Source organism: Aquarana catesbeiana, unplaced genomic scaffold (genome assembly GCF_042186555.1).
Source record: "Aquarana catesbeiana isolate 2022-GZ unplaced genomic scaffold, ASM4218655v1 unanchor86, whole genome shotgun sequence".
Classification (NCBI taxonomy): domain Eukaryota; kingdom Metazoa; phylum Chordata; class Amphibia; order Anura; family Ranidae; genus Aquarana; species Aquarana catesbeiana.
This window is the reverse complement of record NW_027362746.1, coordinates 292002-311994: the sequence shown is the minus strand read 5'-3', so window position 1 is coordinate 311994 and position 19993 is coordinate 292002. Positions and strand designations below refer to the sequence as shown.

Sequence of the window (19993 nt, the reverse complement as noted above, 5' to 3'; positions counted from 1 at the left end):
GTTGTTGCCAGATACTTAGCAATGTTGTGTGTGACAGAGTTGATTCTCTTTGGGAATCAGTAGTCAAAATGGCTGAACCTTGGCCCTGGATAATGCTGGACCTCCTGAGCGAGTTAAAGCATAAGGCCAGAGACTTTTCGAATGCCGAAGAAAGTCTCCACAGTTGTCGCTAAGCCAGGATATCTTAGGAGCTTTCTTCAAGGACCTGGATGACTTGGGTCTTTGCTTAGGGCCGCTTTGCAAGGCCAAAAAGGGATAGGAGTGCGTTGGCCGGGAATCGAACCCGGGTCAACTGCTTGGAAGGCAGCTATGCTCACCACTATACCACCAACGCAAGGCTGTCTGGGTCCTGTGCCACTATCTCTATCCAATTCGTGTCACACGTGGCGCTGATAAGAACCACGCCCCAGCGCAAGGTCAACTTGCTGCCATACGAATTGACCACTAGAAAGATAAGCTCGAAACATTTCCCCGTTTGTAGAGGGAATGGAAGAGAAGCCAGTCGATATGGTAAAGGTGGGGCCGTGCAGTGCGCATGAATGCCACTGACTGGGCCAAAACGTTGCGATGCCATACGCCCAACGTGGGGCTCGAACCCACGACCCCGAGATTAAGAGTCTCATGCTTTACCGACTGAGCTAGCCGGGCTAAGACGCTGCCTCCCGTGTGGCCTCTTGCTACCAACTGACGCCAAACACTTTTTGCTAACTTTCGGCCCAATTTGTTTTGATAGACGCAATGCGCTTCCAAACACTCCTGCGCTTACTTGCTGTCAGGGAGGTACATCACCGTTGCTGCTGTGGTTTTTGGGCTCCCAACAAAACGCGGTAGGTGCTTCGATTGTGTTTTCTCGCTGTGCAAAACGTGAAGCCGAGCTTTCCCACATCACAGCTGCCAAGGCATTTGACCTTTCAGGCAGAGGCGGCATAGACCAATCCCTCAAGGCAGAAGGACTAACGCAAAGGGCAAAGCGCTGGCTTTGAATGCAAGGAGTCACGGGCTACGACCCACCGGCGGCCCCTTCGATAGCTCAGCTGGTAGAGCGGAGGACTGTAGCGTCAACGTAGTAATCCTTAGGTCGCTGGTTTGATTCCGGCTCGAAGGATGCCCTCTTTTACCCTGCCTCTCTCCCCCTTTAACTAGAAGGCACTCTAGAAGGCACTCTAGAAATGTGCAATTGGGAAGCCTTTTAAGGAACTTTGTTTTTATTATTCATGTCTCCCTCGGCCGGTGCGCCGGCCCTCGGCGTGCAGTCTCTGTGGCGCAATCGGTTAGCGCATTCGGCTGTTAACCGAAAGGTTGGTGGTTCGAGCCCACCCAGGGACGCTCATGTTTTCTCCATTACCTCAGTGGGGCCCGAAGGCTAAAACAAAGCGTGTCCTTTGGCTCTCTTCAGGTGACCGGCAACTGAGCAGACAAACAAGCGTTCACTGGAGACCCTTGCAAATGTACTAGCCGTTTGTTGAAGAGGTTTACATAGTTGATCGAGCCACTTCTTTGGCTCAGGAAGATAACTGCAGCACTTCTAGTCACACCTTAAGACAATCACCATGTGAATGTGTCGATGTTGATTGTCCAAGAACAGGGGGAGGTGTGAAAATTGTAGAACCGCCCTGTTCAAGTTAGATGATCCCATTGTTGGTGGCAGGAAGCCTGCATAGCTATTGGTGCCTAGATCGGCGTGGCTAAAGGTGACAATTGTTGTCAAATCGCTTGGCTAGCTAGAGCGATGTTCAAAATGGGCAGTGCAGATAGTGCCGATGTACAAGCTTCCGTCCCAGTGTATTGCTGGACTTGAAGTACACAGCGATGCAATTGTTGTTAAAGATCCTCCGGAGTTTTTCTGACACTCCAGTGGCTTACGGGGGTGACTATATTTCTCCAAATGTTCTGCTTCTCCCCAGTTTGTTTTCGTGACCTTGTGGATGTTTAGCCAAGACCCAGTCTGGCTAGCCACAAGCTTTCAAAGCACACCTGAGAGGGTCTGTAGACTCTTTTTGTTGTTACCGCGTCAGCCCGATATTGCAGAGTCCTAAGAAGCCCCAGCTTGGGTTCCAGTGGGTGGTGTGAGCCAAAAAGCAGATAGCGGTGTGTGTGGGTAGGTTTCCTGTAGGCCTCCTTGCCCAAATGCACCCCTTTCCTTGCCTTGCAAGACACAGTCCAAAGCGGGTCATTTGCTATTCGATGCCTTCGTCACCGAATAGCAAATGGTGCAATATGATGCCAGCTAAGGGTGTTAGCGTTGTTGCCAGATACTTAGCAATGTTGTGTGTGACAGAGTTGATTCTCTTTGGGAATCAGTAGTCAAAATGGCTGAACCTTGGCCCTGGATAATGCTGGACCTCCTGAGCGAGTTAAAGCATAAGGCCAGAGACTTTTCGAATGCCGAAGAAAGTCTCCACAGTTGTCGCTAAGCCAGGATATCTTAGGAGCTTTCTTCAAGGACCTGGATGACTTGGGTCTTTGCTTAGGGCTGCTTTGCAAGGCCAAAAAGGGATAGGAGTGCGTTGGCCGGGAATCGAACCCGGGTCAACTGCTTGGAAGGCAGCTATGCTCACCACTATACCACCAACGCAAGGCTGCCCGGGGCCTGTGCCACTATCTCTATCCAATTCGTGTCACACGTGGCGCTGATAAGAACCACGCCCCAGCGCAAGGTCAACTTGCTGCCATACGAATTGACCACTAGAAAGATAAGCTCGAAACATTTCCCCGTTTGTAGAGGGAATGGAAGAGAAGCCAGTCGATATGGTAAAGGTGGGGCCGTGCAGTGCGCATGAATGCCACTGACTGGGCCAAAACGTTGCGATGCCATACGCCCAACGTGGGGCTCGAACCCACGACCCTGAGATTAAGAGTCTCATGCTCTACTGACTGAGCTAGCCGGGCTAAGACGCTGCCTCCTGTGTGGCCTCTTGCTACCAACTGACGCCAAACACTTTTTGCTAACTTTCGGCCCAATTTGTTTTGATAGACGCAATGCGCTTCCAAACACTCCTGCGCTTACTTGCTGTCAGGGAGGTACATCACCGTTGCTGCTGTGGTTTTTGGGCTCCCAACAAAACGCGGTAGGTGCTTCGATTGTGTTTTCTCGCTGTGCAAAACGTGAAGCCGAGCTTTCCCACATCACAGCTGCCAAGGCATTTGACCTTTCAGGCAGAGGCGGCATAGACCAATCCCTCAAGGCAGAAGGACTAACGCAAAGGGCAAAGCGCTGGCTTTGAATGCAAGGAGTCACGGGCTACGACCCACCGGCGGCCCCTTCGATAGCTCAGCTGGTAGAGTGGAGGACTGTAGCGTCAACGTAGTAATCCTTAGGTCGCTGGTTCGATTCCGGCTCGAAGGATGCCCTCTTTTACCCTGCCTCTCTCCCCCTTTAACTAGAAGGCACTCTAGAAATGTGCAATTGGGAAGCCTTTTAAGGAACTTTGTTTTTATTATTCATGTCTCCCTCGGCCGGTGCGCCGCCCCTCGGCGTGCAGTCTCTGTGGCGCAATCGGTTAGCGCGTTCGGCTGTTAACCGAAAGGTTGGTGGTTCGAGCCCACCCAGGGACGCTCATGTTTTCTCCATTACCTCAGTGGGGCCCGAAGGCTAAAACAAAGCGTGTCCTTTGGCTCTCTTCAGGTGACCGGCAACTGAGCAGACAAACAAGCGTTCACTGGAGACCCTTGCAAATGTACTAGCTGTTTGTTGAAGAGGTTTACATAGTTGATCGAGCCACTTCTTTGGCTCAGGAAGATAACTGCAGCACTTCTAGTCACACCTTAAGACAATCACCATGTGAATGTGTCGATGTTGATTGTCCAAGAACAGGGGGAGGTGTGAAAATTGTAGAACCGCCCTGTTCAAGTTAGATGATCCCATTGTTGGTGGCAGGAAGCCTGCATAGCTATTGGTGCCTAGATCGGCGTGGCTAAAGGTGACAATTGTTGTCAAATCGCTTGGCTAGCTAGAGCGATGTTCAAAATGGGCAGTGCAGATAGTGCCGATGTACAAGCTTCCGTCCCAGTGTATTGCTGGACTTGAAGTACACAGCGATGCAATTGTTGTTAAAGATCCTCCGGAGTTTTTCTGACACTCCAGTGGCTTACGGGGGTGACTATATTTCTCCAAATGTTCTGCTTCTCCCCAGTTTGTTTTCGTGACCTTGTGGATGTTTAGCCAAGACCCAGTCTGGCTAGCCACAAGCTTTCAAAGCACACCTGAGAGGGTCTGTAGACTCTTTTTGTTGTTACCGCGTCAGCCCGATATTGCAGAGTCCTAAGAAGCCCCAGCTTGGGTTCCAGTGGGTGGTGTGAGCCAAAAAGCAGATAGCGGTGTGTGTGGGTAGGTTTCCTGTAGGCCTCCTTGCCCAAATGCACCCCTTTCCTTGCCTTGCAAGACACAGTCCAAAGCGGGTCATTTGCTATTCGATGCCTTCGTCACCGAATAGCAAATGGTGCAATATGATGCCAGCTAAGGGTGTTAGCGTTGTTGCCAGATACTTAGCAATGTTGTGTGTGACAGAGTTGATTCTCTTTGGGAATCAGTAGTCAAAATGGCTGAACCTTGGCCCTGGATAATGCTGGACCTCCTGAGCGAGTTAAAGCATAAGGCCAGAGACTTTTCGAATGCCGAAGAAAGTCTCCACAGTTGTCGCTAAGCCAGGATATCTTAGGAGCTTTCTTCAAGGACCTGGATGACTTGGGTCTTTGCTTAGGGCCGCTTTGCAAGGCCAAAAAGGGATAGGAGTGCGTTGGCCGGGAATCGAACCCGGGTCAACTGCTTGGAAGGCAGCTATGCTCACCACTATACCACCAACGCAAGGCTGTCTGGGGCCTGTGCCACTATCTCTATCCAATTCGTGTCACACGTGGCGCTGATAAGAACCACGCCCCAGCGCAAGGTCAACTTGCTGCCATACGAATTGACCACTAGAAAGATAAGCTCGAAACATTTCCCCGTTTGTAGAGGGAATGGAAGAGAAGCCAGTCGATATGGTAAAGGTGGGGCCGTGCAGTGCGCATGAATGCCACTGACTGGGCCAAAACGTTGCGATGCCATACGCCCAACGTGGGGCTCGAACCCACGACCCTGAGATTAAGAGTCTCATGCTCTACCGACTGAGCTAGCCGGGCTAAGACGCTGCCTCCCGTGTGGCCTCTTGCTACCAACTGACGCCAAACACTTTTTGCTAACTTTCGGCCCAATTTGTTTTGATAGACGCAATGCGCTTCCAAACACTCCTGCGCTTACTTGCTGTCAGGGAGGTACATCACCGATGCTGCTGTGGTTTTTGGGCTCCCAATAAAACGCGGTAGGTGCTTCGATTGTGTTTTCTCGCTGTGCAAAACGTGAAGCCGAGCTTTCCCACATCACAGCTGCCAAGGCATTTGACCTTTCAGGCAGAGGCGGCATAGACCAATCCCTCAAGGCAGAAGGACTAACGCAAAGGGCAAAGCGCTGGCTTTGAATGCAAGGAGTCACGGGCTACGACCCACCGGCGGCCCCTTCGATAGCTCAGCTGGTAGAGTGGAGGACTGTAGCGTCAACGTAGTAATCCTTAGGTCGCTGGTTCGATTCCGGCTCGAAGGATGCCCTCTTTTACCCTGCCTCTCTCCCCCTTTAACTAGAAGGCACTCTAGAAATGTGCAATTGGGAAGCCTTTTAAGGAACTTTGTTTTTATTATTCATGTCTCCCTCGGCCGGTGCGCCGCCCCTCGGCGTGCAGTCTCTGTGGCGCAATCGGTTAGCGCGTTCGGCTGTTAACCGAAAGGTTGGTGGTTCGAGCCCACCCAGGGACGCTCATGTTTTCTCCATTACCTCAGTGGGGCCCGAAGGCTAAAACAAAGCGTGTCCTTTGGCTCTCTTCAGGTGACCGGCAACTGAGCAGACAAACAAGCGTTCACTGGAGACCCTTGCAAATGTACTAGCTGTTTGTTGAAGAGGTTTACATAGTTGATCGAGCCACTTCTTTGGCTCAGGAAGATAACTGCAGCACTTCTAGTCACACCTTAAGACAATCACCATGTGAATGTGTCGATGTTGATTGTCCAAGAACAGGGGGAGGTGTGAAAATTGTAGAACCGCCCTGTTCAAGTTAGATGATCCCATTGTTGGTGGCAGGAAGCCTGCATAGCTATTGGTGCCTAGATCGGCGTGGCTAAAGGTGACAATTGTTGTCAAATCGCTTGGCTAGCTAGAGCGATGTTCAAAATGGGCAGTGCAGATAGTGCCGATGTACAAGCTTCCGTCCCAGTGTATTGCTGGACTTGAAGTACACAGCGATGCAATTGTTGTTAAAGATCCTCCGGAGTTTTTCTGACACTCCAGTGGCTTACGGGGGTGACTATATTTCTCCAAATGTTCTGCTTCTCCCCAGTTTGTTTTCGTGACCTTGTGGATGTTTAGCCAAGACCCAGTCTGGCTAGCCACAAGCTTTCAAAGCACACCTGAGAGGGTCTGTAGACTCTTTTTGTTGTTACCGCGTCAGCCCGATATTGCAGAGTCCTAAGAAGCCCCAGCTTGGGTTCCAGTGGGTGGTGTGAGCCAAAAAGCAGATAGCGGTGTGTGTGGGTAGGTTTCCTGTAGGCCTCCTTGCCCAAATGCACCCCTTTCCTTGCCTTGCAAGACACAGTCCAAAGCGGGTCATTTGCTATTCGATGCCTTCGTCACCGAATAGCAAATGGTGCAATATGATGCCAGCTAAGGGTGTTAGCGTTGTTGCCAGATACTTAGCAATGTTGTGTGTGACAGAGTTGATTCTCTTTGGGAATCAGTAGTCAAAATGGCTGAACCTTGGCCCTGGATAATGCTGGACCTCCTGAGCGAGTTAAAGCATAAGGCCAGAGACTTTTCGAATGCCGAAGAAAGTCTCCACAGTTGTCGCTAAGCCAGGATATCTTAGGAGCTTTCTTCAAGGACCTGGATGACTTGGGTCTTTGCTTAGGGCCGCTTTGCAAGGCCAAAAAGGGATAGGAGTGCGTTGGCCGGGAATCGAACCCGGGTCAACTGCTTGGAAGGCAGCTATGCTCACCACTATACCACCAACACAAGGCTGTCTGGGGCCTGTGCCACTATCTCTATCCAATTCGTGTCACACGTGGCGCTGATAAGAACCACGCCCCAGCGCAAGGTCAACTTGCTGCCATACGAATTGACCACTAGAAAGATAAGCTCGAAACATTTCCCCGTTTGTAGAGGGAATGGAAGAGAAGCCAGTCGATATGGTAAAGGTGGGGCCGTGCAGTGCGCATGAATGCCACTGACTGGGCCAAAACGTTGCGATGCCATACGCCCAACGTGGGGCTCGAACCCACGACCCTGAGATTAAGAGTCTCATGCTCTACCGACTGAGCTAGCCGGGCTAAGACGCTGCCTCCCGTGTGGCCTCTTGCTACCAACTGACGCCAAACACTTTTTGCTAACTTTCGGCCCAATTTGTTTTGATAGACGCAATGCGCTTCCAAACACTCCTGCGCTTACTTGCTGTCAGGGAGGTACATCACCGATGCTGCTGTGGTTTTTGGGCTCCCAATAAAACGCGGTAGGTGCTTCGATTGTGTTTTCTCGCTGTGCAAAACGTGAAGCCGAGCTTTCCCACATCACAGCTGCCAAGGCATTTGACCTTTCAGGCAGAGGCGGCATAGACCAATCCCTCAAGGCAGAAGGACTAACGCAAAGGGCAAAGCGCTGGCTTTGAATGCAAGGAGTCACGGGCTACGACCCACCGGCGGCCCCTTCGATAGCTCAGCTGGTAGAGCGGAAGACTGTAGCGTCAACGTAGTAATCCTTAGGTCGCTGGTTCGATTCCGGCTCGAAGGATGCCCTCTTTTACCCTGCCTCTCTCCCCCTTTAACTAGAAGGCACTCTAGAAGGCACTCTAGAAATGTGCAATTGGGAAGCCTTTTAAGGAACTTTGTTTTTATTATTCATGTCTCCCTCGGCCGGTGCGCCGGCCCTCGGCGTGCAGTCTCTATGGCGCAATCGGTTAGCGCGTTCGGCTGTTAACCGAAAGGTTGGTGGTTCGAGCCCACCCAGGGACGCTCATGTTTTCTCCATTACCTCAGTGGGGCCCGAAGGCTAAAACAAAGCGTGTCCTTTGGCTCTCTTCAGGTGACCGGCAACTGAGCAGACAAACAAGCGTTCACTGGAGACCCTTGCAAATGTACTAGCCGTTTGTTGAAGAGGTTTACATAGTTGATCGAGCCACTTCTTTGGCTCAGGAAGATAACTGCAGCACTTCTAGTCACACCTTAAGACAATCACCATGTGAATGTGTCGATGTTGATTGTCCAAGAACAGGGGGAGGTGTGAAAATTGTAGAACCGCCCTGTTCAAGTTAGATGATCCCATTGTTGGTGGCAGGAAGCCTGCATAGCTATTGGTGCCTAGATCGGCGTGGCTAAAGGTGACAATTGTTGTCAAATCGCTTGGCTAGCTAGAGCGATGTTCAAAATGGGCAGTGCAGATAGTGCCGATGTACAAGCTTCCGTCCCAGTGTATTGCTGGACTTGAAGTACACAGCGATGCAATTGTTGTTAAAGATCCTCCGGAGTTTTTCTGACACTCCAGTGGCTTACGGGGGTGACTATATTTCTCCAAATGTTCTGCTTCTCCCCAGTTTGTTTTCGTGACCTTGTGGATGTTTAGCCAAGACCCAGTCTGGCTAGCCACAAGCTTTCAAAGCACACCTGAGAGGGTCTGTAGACTCTTTTTGTTGTTACCGCGTCAGCCCGATATTGCAGAGTCCTAAGAAGCCCCAGCTTGGGTTCCAGTGGGTGGTGTGAGCCAAAAAGCAGATAGCGGTGTGTGTGGGTAGGTTTCCTGTAGGCCTCCTTGCCCAAATGCACCCCTTTCCTTGCCTTGCAAGACACAGTCCAAAGCGGGTCATTTGCTATTCGATGCCTTCGTCACCGAATAGCAAATGGTGCAATATGATGCCAGCTAAGGGTGTTAGCGTTGTTGCCAGATACTTAGCAATGTTGTGTGTGACAGAGTTGATTCTCTTTGGGAATCAGTAGTCAAAATGGCTGAACCTTGGCCCTGGATAATGCTGGACCTCCTGAGCGAGTTAAAGCATAAGGCCAGAGACTTTTCGAATGCCGAAGAAAGTCTCCACAGTTGTCGCTAAGCCAGGATATCTTAGGAGCTTTCTTCAAGGACCTGGATGACTTGGGTCTTTGCTTAGGGCCGCTTTGCAAGGCCAAAAAGGGATAGGAGTGCGTTGGCCGGGAATCGAACCCGGGTCAACTGCTTGGAAGGCAGCTATGCTCACCACTATACCACCAACGCAAGGCTGTCCGGGGCCTGTGCCACTATCTCTATCCAATTCGTGTCACACGTGGCGCTGATAAGAACCACGCCCCAGCGCAAGGTCAACTTGCTGCCATACGAATTGACCACTAGAAAGATAAGCTCGAAACATTTCCCCGTTTGTAGAGGGAATGGAAGAGAAGCCAGTCGATATGGTAAAGGTGGGGCCGTGCAGTGCGCATGAATGCCACTGACTGGGCCAAAACGTTGCGATGCCATACGCCCAACGTGGGGCTCGAACCCACGACCCTGAGATTAAGAATCTCATGCTCTACCGACTGAGCTAGCCGGGCTAAGACGCTGCCTCCCGTGTGGCCTCTTGCTACTGTCAGGGAAAATCTAAACTTCTCCCTATAAGCATATAATTTCTTTGCGCTTAAAAGCACAAAAAGCTCTCTTATATAATGCCGGGAAAGCGCGCTCATTTATCTCTCCAAGTAACACAAACAGACGTTGGTATCACTTCAAGCTCCGTGTAAAATCCTGAGCAAAATAGCCAAGTGGCTTTTATTTATACTAAACACATGGATAACAAAAGAGGCTGCTGACTTCAGAATCAGCCAATCAGACACTTGTATTCATTCAAAAGAACCAATGACACACATGCATATAATCAAATATAAAAGCAGTAGTGACGAGTGCAGACGGTGGTGTGCAAAACCATGCAGCAAGCACATGGCTTTGAACACAGCCGTGTGCACATTCCCACTGCTACCAGTGATGCGAGCCGTACTATACCATGGCCCAGTGGGCCATAATATTGTATGATTATACTATGGTTCCCAAGGTACGCAAACTTGTTTACTTAGGAGTTGAAATGCAGTCGCCATGGAGTGGCCAGTTCCTTGGAGAGACATAAACAGACATCCTTAAAAAGGTAAACAGATCCGCCGTGTCCACGGGAAGGTTTCCGCATCCAATGGTCTTCCACCAGCATCTGTATGTGCGAATACCCTCAAATGAGAGTATTGCAGCAAAACAGACACTGGGGGGCATCTGACAATATACATAAATAAAATTTTCCACAACAGCTCCTCCTCTTTGTCATATCCTCCCATGTGTCCCTCGATGAATCTTGATCTTCTTCTTACACCTGGAAATGTATCAGTCCTTACAGTCCATATGAGTCCATAAAAAAGGAAAATGCGGCTTGACTTGTAGATTCTATTCTTCAGGAGGAATGACTTATAAGGAGGACACGACATGGTGAGCTGTAGTAATCGCCGGTCGATCTGGGATCCTCTGTGTCTCGTACGTGGGCTGGGCTTCGGGGCGTCTCATCTCGGTGAGGAAGATGTGGTCATCTGCTCTGGCTCTGGTCACGCGTCCAGTCAGGCAACAGGAACACCTCATCACGACATATAGAAGGAATAGAAATAAAAACAACATGAGTATATATACCCCTACTTCCTTCAACCATGATCCGATGGAAAATAAAAAATCCCCCAAGTTTCCCAAACCCTTAAAAGGATTCCAACCTTCACCAGCTATAGCTTTGGCTTTGCCTTGTAGGGATCTAAACCTTATCCATATGGGCCTGAACTTTGTCACTACTATCCCTGATCCAGATATAACTATCTTTACTTATGAATTCCCAGAAACCCCCTTGGACTGTGGGAACTTCCTTGTAGCTTCAACCGTTACATGAAACATCCCATCCTCAATGGATGAGAAATTGTTCAAGCGTTTCATAAGCTCAAGCCCCCACCGTGTACAAGCAATTCCCTTCCAGCTGTCCCTGCCATTCTTACCTTCTCTCGCGCCATCAGATCCTCACGATCGGCCGCGACATAAGATGCTGGGACGAGTTTCATCAGCACACATGAACCTCTTGCCTTACGGGAAATTATCTTATAAGCTGTAGATCCGCATTAATACCAAACTTCAGTTGTAGCACACTTGTGGGCTACCTCGTTATCCCGATACCAAAGCTGGCAAGAACCAGAGCTATTGTTAAAATTATAATTAATTTTACCCTCTATGAATGTTCTGTTAAGTTCTTTTGACAGGTGTCTGTTTGGATTTTACTAGTCTGTCAAAACTCTTCACACCAATATGAATGTCACGTAGCATGTACCGCCGTCATCGCTGGGGCACTAGTAGACCCGACCATGTGTCCTGTTCTCTTTCTTAGCTAGTTGGGATGCTTTTCATCGTTACCCTTGACAAAATTTATTAAACAAAAAAATATAAATAAACAAAGATACTTCTCTACTCTTTTGTGGTTGATCCGCTTCTTGCAGTGTCTGGTGTGGTCTCATCCCTCAAGCTTCTTTACAATGACCCAGTCACCTGGTTGGAAAGAATGTAAACTGGTTATTGTGTCAGGGTCCAGGAGGGACTCGTGAACCCTGTGGTGGACCTTTTGAAGTTCATGTTACAGTGATTGCACCTACCCCATCAACTGAGAATGTAGGTGACAGCTAATGAGGAAAGTACAATTCTGTTTTTGGTTGACCTTCAAACAAACCTCATATGACAATAACCCAGACATCAGGACTGTGGTCACTGCATAACCTGTGCGTGGCTTACCATCTGGGGTGTAATACCTGGAACCAGTGACAAAAAGGTTCTTAGCATCTGGGATGGGAGCCTCCTTCACCAGACTGCTGCTTGCTGATTCAAATTCCATCAAAGAAAGACAGTCTTGGCACAAACTTGGTTAGAATTGGAGCGGTTAGTATTATTGGTTTGAAAATGTGTTATTCTCACCACTCTCATCCCCCCTTTTCTTCCCTCCTCATTACAAACTGGAGGAAGACATGCAGGGTTTAGAATGGTGCAGAATAAAACAGTGAAATAGCCTATGATACTTTTACCTTCTTATACACCTGTACATACACTTCCAGAAACTCTTTGGATCTGAAAAGATACTTATAAACAAAAGTTATTACTCTTATCCTTCAAAGAATGGTAAACAATACAACATTCGTGTACATTGGTAAATTGTCACTGACATTCCACAAAACCGATAATAACTAAACCCCCTGTAAGTCTTAATTTCACGTTTTTACTTAAAATACAACAGCCGCGACACGCAAGAGGGCTGTCGCGGTAGGTTCAAACATCTTGTTACCACATACAAACAATGAAACAAAGACAAACATTTAGATACAAATGTGGGGGAGATATTTTATAGTTCCCAAAAACGAAAAAAATAAAAACGACCAGATGGAATGCTGCCTTCATTCTTTTAGCGATAGAAAAGAATACAATTTGAAAAGCACGAGAGCAGCTCAAAATCTTTGCATGGACCAGCCACACAAAGTTCAAAAACAGGCCTGTGTATTTTTAATCACACAAATGTATACTACGCATCCCTCAACTCACTCAACATTACAGATTTCTGAAGCCGCAGTCGCGCTACATCAACTCCAGAGGGATACCCAAAATAGTATCCTTGGACCACCTATGTCAATCTTTCTGGGGTTTAATGGCCTTTTCCTCAGAACTCAGATTTCATGTATTATGTAGCTGTCTGACTGGGGTGCATGGACGACCTATTGCCCATGACGATTCAAATCGCTTTTTTTGGCGAACTCTGCGTCCAGAGAACCCTGCGCTTTATTTTCGGAGCGATTATGGTTTGCGCCTTTGTCACCATAATCGACCCCCGCATTCCGATTATTCTACACGGCCTGAGCGGGGCTGTTAGCGTACTACTCCTCACGTTTATGCTAATACAATCGCGAACTGGAATTCCGACTATTATACACGGCCCGACCAGTCTCACGATATACAGCCCTCTAAACGTGTTTGTCCGACAACTACAAAAACACCATGAAATCCTCCGCTATTCAAAACAAAAACAAACTTATGGCTTCTATCTGTACCCAGATATTACAATAACTTGGATGCCTCCTGTTTGCTCTCTACCCAAAACTGTATTACAGTATAAACCTTCATTTAATTTAAAAATAAAAATGATTTCGTCCTTCCAAACACAAGTCAAAAGATGCCAAGCCCCTCCCACCAACTTCCTGTTGCACACCTGAGTAGGAAGAGGGAGGGGGAGGGGAAGCCTCAAATAGCTTCATATTTTGTCTATCAAGACATTAGAAAAATCTATGGCTAACATCAACAGATAAAAACTCTTTGTCCCGGAGTGGTTGGAATAAGCCCCCATATTGCAAATGGGAGGGAATCCCCCTTGACTCACATATCCCCTAGGAAAACCAAAAGTTTTGACGGAAATACCACACAACAGTGTAACAAAAGCCAAAAACTGAAACTCCTGCAAAAAGATGGCTGAAGGAGGACCAAAGTCTTTTCCCTTCCACTGCAGCCACAAACAAAATGGCACCATTAACACATGAAATTTAGTTGTTGATCCTGCCAAAATCAAGATTTCTTCACTAGAAACATAAACTTCTTTAAAACAACTGGAATAAAAACTAAATGATTCTACTGGAACTGGAATTCAGTACAAAACCAGAGATATTTCGCTCGAGACTAAAATCAGCAGAAACAAAAAGGCAGTTGCAGCAATTGAAAAATGGTCCACGGCAAAATGGTGAATAAAACCCGGACTACAGAAAAATGGCCGACATTAACAAATGACAAGGCAAACCAGGATTTCTTCCTACAAAAACTGACTATACAATTGAAACACCAATTGAGTCACCAATATTAACACTTATCCCTAGACAAACACTTTAGGCTATGTCAATTAGGGCCTATACTGAAATATAGGTATATTTAACGAAACAATATTGGGTGGCACAGTGGTGTAGTGGTTAGCACCCCCGCCCAGCAGCAAAAAGGGCAGCTGGCTTGAATTCCAACCATGACACCACCCGCCCGGTCTCTGCATGTCCTCCCTGCGCCTGCGTGGGTCTCCTCCGGGCACTCGGGTTTCCTCCCACACTCCAAAGACTTGCTGGCAGGCCAATTGGCCTCCATCCAAAATTGGCCCTAGTACATGAATGCAAACCGGGGACCCCGGACTGCGGGCTCCCCGAGGGCAGGGACCGACGTGAGCATACGATGCACGTGTGGAGCCCTGCGCAAACCGATGGCACTATATGGGTTCCTTTAAACTAATATGAGCATCTCAATGAGACACAATGCACAGGGACAACAGCAGACACACACCCACACTCAGGATGGACTGATGTCTCCACTCAAACCCCACGAACCATGCAATTATGTAATATATCCAAGACGCCAAAGTTACATAAAACATGAAAAAAGTCTTAAACAATACACTCTTGTCGCAAATACAACACAATATCTAACTCTGAGAGTTAGAAAGTCAACAGAAACTCCCCCCATGTTATTACCTAGAAACCTGAGACCCCCCACAGGGTGTAAACAGCTCCTATTGTGATGTCCCAACAATACATGGGCACTTGGATATGCGACAGGCATTTCAACTTAAAACCAAACCCTTTAAAAATATTTTTACACTTATGGGGACATGTGACTTGGTCCCATACAAAGGTAAAAATCACAATTCATCCATTTCTATTTCTCATATACATCACAAACATATCACACAGCATACAATTACACAGCCTTCTCAGTCATACACAACATACAATTACACAGCCTGCTCAGTCATACACAACATACAATTACACAGCATGCTCAGTCATACACAACATTCACTTTAGGTTTGTATTAAATGGGACCTATAGAGGATTTAAATATAGGTGCTTCCCCAAATAATAGACCTACTTACAATGACAAAAGTATAACCTACAATAAAAGTCCCGTCATTATACAGAGAGCGACAAAAAAACAAAAACATAAGGTTCTTTGCCTGGCAGATCTTACCTCATACAGCGGACAGAGAATCAAGATCCCAAACACAGAACAGCAAAAATGTTCAAAAAACTTGAAGTATGGTTGTCTTACCATAGGCCGGCCTTTGCTGGTTCTGGTTCTGGAGGTCTCTTCCCCCTCGAGGTCCGCTGAATTTAGAAGATCTGTTGGCTTCCTTTCTGGCTCGCCATTAATGTCAGGGAAAATCTAAACTTCTCCCTATAAGCATATAATTTCTTTGCGCTTAAAAGCACAAAAAGCTCTCTTATATAATGCCGGGAAAGCGCGCTCATTTATCTCTCCAAGTAACACAAACAGACGTTGGTATCACTTCAAGCTCCGTGTAAAATCCTGAGCAAAATAGCCAAGTGGCTTTTATTTATACTAAACACATGGATAACAAAAGAGGCTGCTGACTTCAGAATCAGCCAATCAGACACTTGTATTCATTCAAAAGAACCAATGACACACATGCATATAATCAAATATAAAAGCAGTAGTGACGAGTGCAGACGGTGGTGTGCAAAACCATGCAGCAAGCACATGGCTTTGAACACAGCCGTGTGCACATTCCCACTGCTACCAGTGATGCGAGCCGTACTATACCATGGCCCAGTGGGCCATAATATTGTATGATTATACTATGGTTCCCAAGGTACGCAAACTTGTTTACTTAGGAGTTGAAATGCAGTCGCCATGGAGTGGCCAGTTCCTTGGAGAGACATAAACAGACATCCTTAAAAAGGTAAACAGATCCGCCGTGTCCACGGGAAGGTTTCCGCATCCAATGGTCTTCCACCAGCATCTGTATGTGCGAATACCCTCAAATGAGAGTATTGCAGCAAAACAGACACTGGGGGGGCATCTGACAATATACATAAATAAAATTTTCCACAACACTACCAACTGACGCCAAACACTTTTTGCTAACTTTCGGCCCAATTTGTTTTGATAGACGCAATGCGCTTCCAAACACTCCTGCGCTTACTTGCTGTCAGGGAGGTACATCACCGTTGCTGCTGTGGTTTTTGGGCTCCCAATAAAACGCGGTAGGTGCTTCGATTGTGTTTTCTCGCTGTGCAAAACGTGAAGCCGAGCTTTCCCACATCACAGCTGCCAAGGCATTTGACCTTTCAGGCAGAGGCGGCATAGACCAATCCCTCAAGGCAGAAGGACTAACGCAAAGGGCAAAGCGCTGGCTTTGAATGCAAGGAGTCACGGGCTATGACCCACCGGCGGCCCCTTCGATAGCTCAGCTGGTAGAGCGGAGGACTGTAGCGTCAACGTAGTAATCCTTAGGTCGCTGGTTCGATTCCGGCTCGAAGGATGCCCTCTTTTACCCTGCCTCTCTCCCCCTTTAACTAGAAGGCACTCTAGAAGGCACTCTAGAAATGTGCAATTGGGAAGCCTTTTAAGGAACTTTGTTTTTATTATTCATGTCTCCCTCGGCCGGTGCGCCGGCCCTCGGCGTGCAGTCTCTGTGGCGCAATCGGTTAGCCTGTTCGGCTGTTAACCGAAAGGTTGGTGGTTCGAGCCCACCCAGGGACGCTCATGTTTTCTCCATTACCTCAGTGGGGCCCGAAGGCTAAAACAAAGCGTGTCCTTTGGCTCTCTTCAGGTGACCGGCAACTGAGCAGACAAACAAGCGTTCACTGGAGACCCTTGCAAATGTACTAGCCGTTTGTTGAAGAGGTTTACATAGTTGATCGAGCCACTTCTTTGGCTCAGGAAGATAACTGCAGCACTTCTAGTCACACCTTAAGACAATCACCATGTGAATGTGTCGATGTTGATTGTCCAAGAACAGGGGGAGGTGTGAAAATTGTAGAACCGCCCTGTTCAAGTTAGATGATCCCATTGTTGGTGGCAGGAAGCCTGCATAGCTATTGGTGCCTAGATCGGCGTGGCTAAAGGTGACAATTGTTGTCAAATCGCTTGGCTAGCTAGAGCGATGTTCAAAATGGGCAGTGCAGATAGTGCCGATGTACAAGCTTCCGTCCCAGTGTATTGCTGGACTTGAAGTACACAGCGATGCAATTGTTGTTAAAGATCCTCCGGAGTTTTTCTGACACTCCAGTGGCTTACGGGGGTGACTATATTTCTCCAAATGTTCTGCTTCTCCCCAGTTTGTTTTCGTGACCTTGTGGATGTTTAGCCAAGACCCAGTCTGGCTAGCCACAAGCTTTCAAAGCACACCTGAGAGGGTCTGTAGACTCTTTTTGTTGTTACCGCGTCAGCCCGATATTGCAGAGTCCTAAGAAGCCCCAGCTTGGGTTCCAGTGGGTGGTGTGAGCCAAAAAGCAGATAGCGGTGTGTGTGGGTAGGTTTCCTGTAGGCCTCCTTGCCCAAATGCACCCCTTTCCTTGCCTTGCAAGACACAGTCCAAAGCGGGTCATTTGCTATTCGATGCCTTCGTCACCGAATAGCAAATGGTGCAATATGATGCCAGCTAAGGGTGTTAGCGTTGTTGCCAGATACTTAGCAATGTTGTGTGTGACAGAGTTGATTCTCTTTGGGAATCAGTAGTCAAAATGGCTGAACCTTGGCCCTGGATAATGCTGGACCTCCTGAGCGAGTTAAAGCATAAGGCCAGAGACTTTTCGAATGCCGAAGAAAGTCTCCACAGTTGTCGCTAAACCAGGATATCTTAGGAGCTTTCTTCAAGGACCTGGATGACTTGGGTCTTTGCTTAGGGCCGCTTTGCAAGGCCAAAAAGGGATAGGAGTGCGTTGGCCGGGAATCGAACCCGGGTCAACTGCTTGGAAGGCAGCTATGCTCACCACTATACCACCAACGCAAGGCTGTCCGGGGCCTGTGCCACTATCTCTATCCAATTCGTGTCACACGTGGCGCTGATAAGAACCACGCCCCAGCGCAAGGTCAACTTGCTGCCATACGAATTGACCACTAGAAAGATAAGCTCGAAACATTTCCCCGTTTGTAGAGGGAATGGAAGAGAAGCCAGTCGATATGGTAAAGGTGGGGCCGTGCAGTGCGCATGAATGCCACTGACTGGGCCAAAACGTTGCGATGCCATACGCCCAACGTGGGGCTCGAACCCACGACCCTGAGATTAAGAGTCTCATGCTCTACCGACTGAGCTAGCCGGGCTAAGACGCTGCCTCCCGTGTGGCCTCTTGCTACCAACTGACGCCAAACACTTTTTGCTAACTTTCGGCCCAATTTGTTTTGATAGACGCAATGCGCTTCCAAACACTCCTGCGCTTACTTGCTGTCAGGGAGGTACATCACCGTTGCTGCTGTGGTTTTTGGGCTCCCAACAAAACGCGGTAGGTGCTTCGATTGTGTTTTCTCGCTGTGCAAAACGTGAAGCCGAGCTTTCCCACATCACAGCTGCCAAGGCATTTGACCTTTCAGGCAGAGGCGGCATAGACCAATCCCTCAAGGCAGAAGGACTAACGCAAAGGGCAAAGCGCTGGCTTTGAATGCAAGGAGTCACGGGCTACGACCCACCGGCGGCCCCTTCGATAGCTCAGCTGGTAGAGCGGAGGACTGTAGCGTCAACGTAGTAATCCTTAGGTCGCTGGTTCGATTCCGGCTCGAAGGATGCCCTCTTTTACCCTGCCTCTCTCCCCCTTTAACTAGAAGGCACTCTAGAAGGCACTCTAGAAATGTGCAATTGGGAAGCCTTTTAAGGAACTTTGTTTTTATTATTCATGTCTCCCTCGGCCGGTGCGCCGGTCCTCGGCGTGCAGTCTCTGTGGCGCAATCGGTTAGCGCGTTCGGCTGTTAACCGAAAGGTTGGTGGTTCGAGCCCACCCAGGGACGCTCATGTTTTCTCCATTACCTCAGTGGGGCCCGAAGGCTAAAACAAAGCGTGTCCTTTGGCTCTCTTCAGGTGACCGGCAACTGAGCAGACAAACAAGCGTTCACTGGAGACCCTTGCAAATGTACTAGCCGTTTGTTGAAGAGGTTTACATAGTTGATCGAGCCACTTCTTTGGCTCAGGAAGATAACTGCAGCACTTCTAGTCACACCTTAAGACAATCACCATGTGAATGTGTCGATGTTGATTGTCCAAGAACAGGGGGAGGTGTGAAAATTGTAGAACCGCCCTGTTCAAGTTAGATGATCCCATTGTTGGTGGCAGGAAGCCTGCATAGCTATTGGTGCCTAGATCGGCGTGGCTAAAGGTGACAATTGTTGTCAAATCGCTTGGCTAGCTAGAGCGATGTTCAAAATGGGCAGTGCAGATAGTGCCGATGTACAAGCTTCCGTCCCAGTGTATTGCTGGACTTGAAGTACACAGCGATGCAATGGTTGTTAAAGATCCTCCGGAGTTTTTCTGACACTCCAGTGGCTTACGGGGGTGACTATATTTCTCCAAATGTTCTGCTTCTCCCCAGTTTGTTTTCGTGACCTTGTGGATGTTTAGCCAAGACCCAGTCTGGCTAGCCACAAGCTTTCAAAGCACACCTGAGAGGGTCTGTAGACTCTTTTTGTTGTTACCGCGTCAGCCCGATATTGCAGAGTCCTAAGAAGCCCCAGCTTGGGTTCCAGTGGGTGGTGTGAGCCAAAAAGCAGATAGCGGTGTGTGTGGGTAGGTTTCCTGTAGGCCTCCTTGCCCAAATGCACCCCTTTCCTTGCCTTGCAAGACACAGTCCAAAGCGGGTCATTTGCTATTCGATGCCTTCGTCACCGAATAGCAAATGGTGCAATATGATGCCAGCTAAGGGTGTTAGCGTTGTTGCCAGATACTTAGCAATGTTGTGTGTGACAGAGTTGATTCTCTTTGGGAATCAGTAGTCAAAATGGCTGAACCTTGGCCCTGGATAATGCTGGACCTCCTGAGCGAGTTAAAGCATAAGGCCAGAGACTTTTCGAATGCCGAAGAAAGTCTCCACAGTTGTCGCTAAGCCAGGATATCTTAGGAGCTTTCTTCAAGGACCTGGATGACTTGGGTCTTTGCTT

At 48.4% G+C, this 19993-nt stretch overlaps 5 non-coding genes across 5 annotated transcripts; all 5 read left to right on the top strand.

The window, feature by feature from the left end:
* Positions 1–3481: 3481 nt before the first annotated feature.
* On the top strand, positions 3482–3555 carry TRNAN-GUU (transfer RNA asparagine (anticodon GUU)). The gene has a single exon. It is a non-coding gene; the product is annotated as a tRNA-Asn (tRNA).
* A 2155-nt stretch (positions 3556–5710) lies between these two features.
* TRNAN-GUU (transfer RNA asparagine (anticodon GUU)) lies at positions 5711–5784 on the top strand. Its single transcript has one exon. It is a non-coding gene; the product is annotated as a tRNA-Asn (tRNA).
* A 10518-nt stretch (positions 5785–16302) lies between these two features.
* On the top strand, positions 16303–16388 carry TRNAY-GUA (transfer RNA tyrosine (anticodon GUA)). The gene is given in 2 exon segments: positions 16303–16339; positions 16353–16388. It is a non-coding gene; the product is annotated as a tRNA-Tyr (tRNA).
* Positions 16389–18543: 2155 nt separating this feature from the next.
* TRNAY-GUA (transfer RNA tyrosine (anticodon GUA)) lies at positions 18544–18629 on the top strand. The gene is given in 2 exon segments: positions 18544–18580; positions 18594–18629. It is a non-coding gene; the product is annotated as a tRNA-Tyr (tRNA).
* A 147-nt stretch (positions 18630–18776) lies between these two features.
* On the top strand, positions 18777–18850 carry TRNAN-GUU (transfer RNA asparagine (anticodon GUU)). Its single transcript has one exon. It is a non-coding gene; the product is annotated as a tRNA-Asn (tRNA).
* The last annotated feature ends 1143 nt before the right edge of the window (positions 18851–19993 follow it).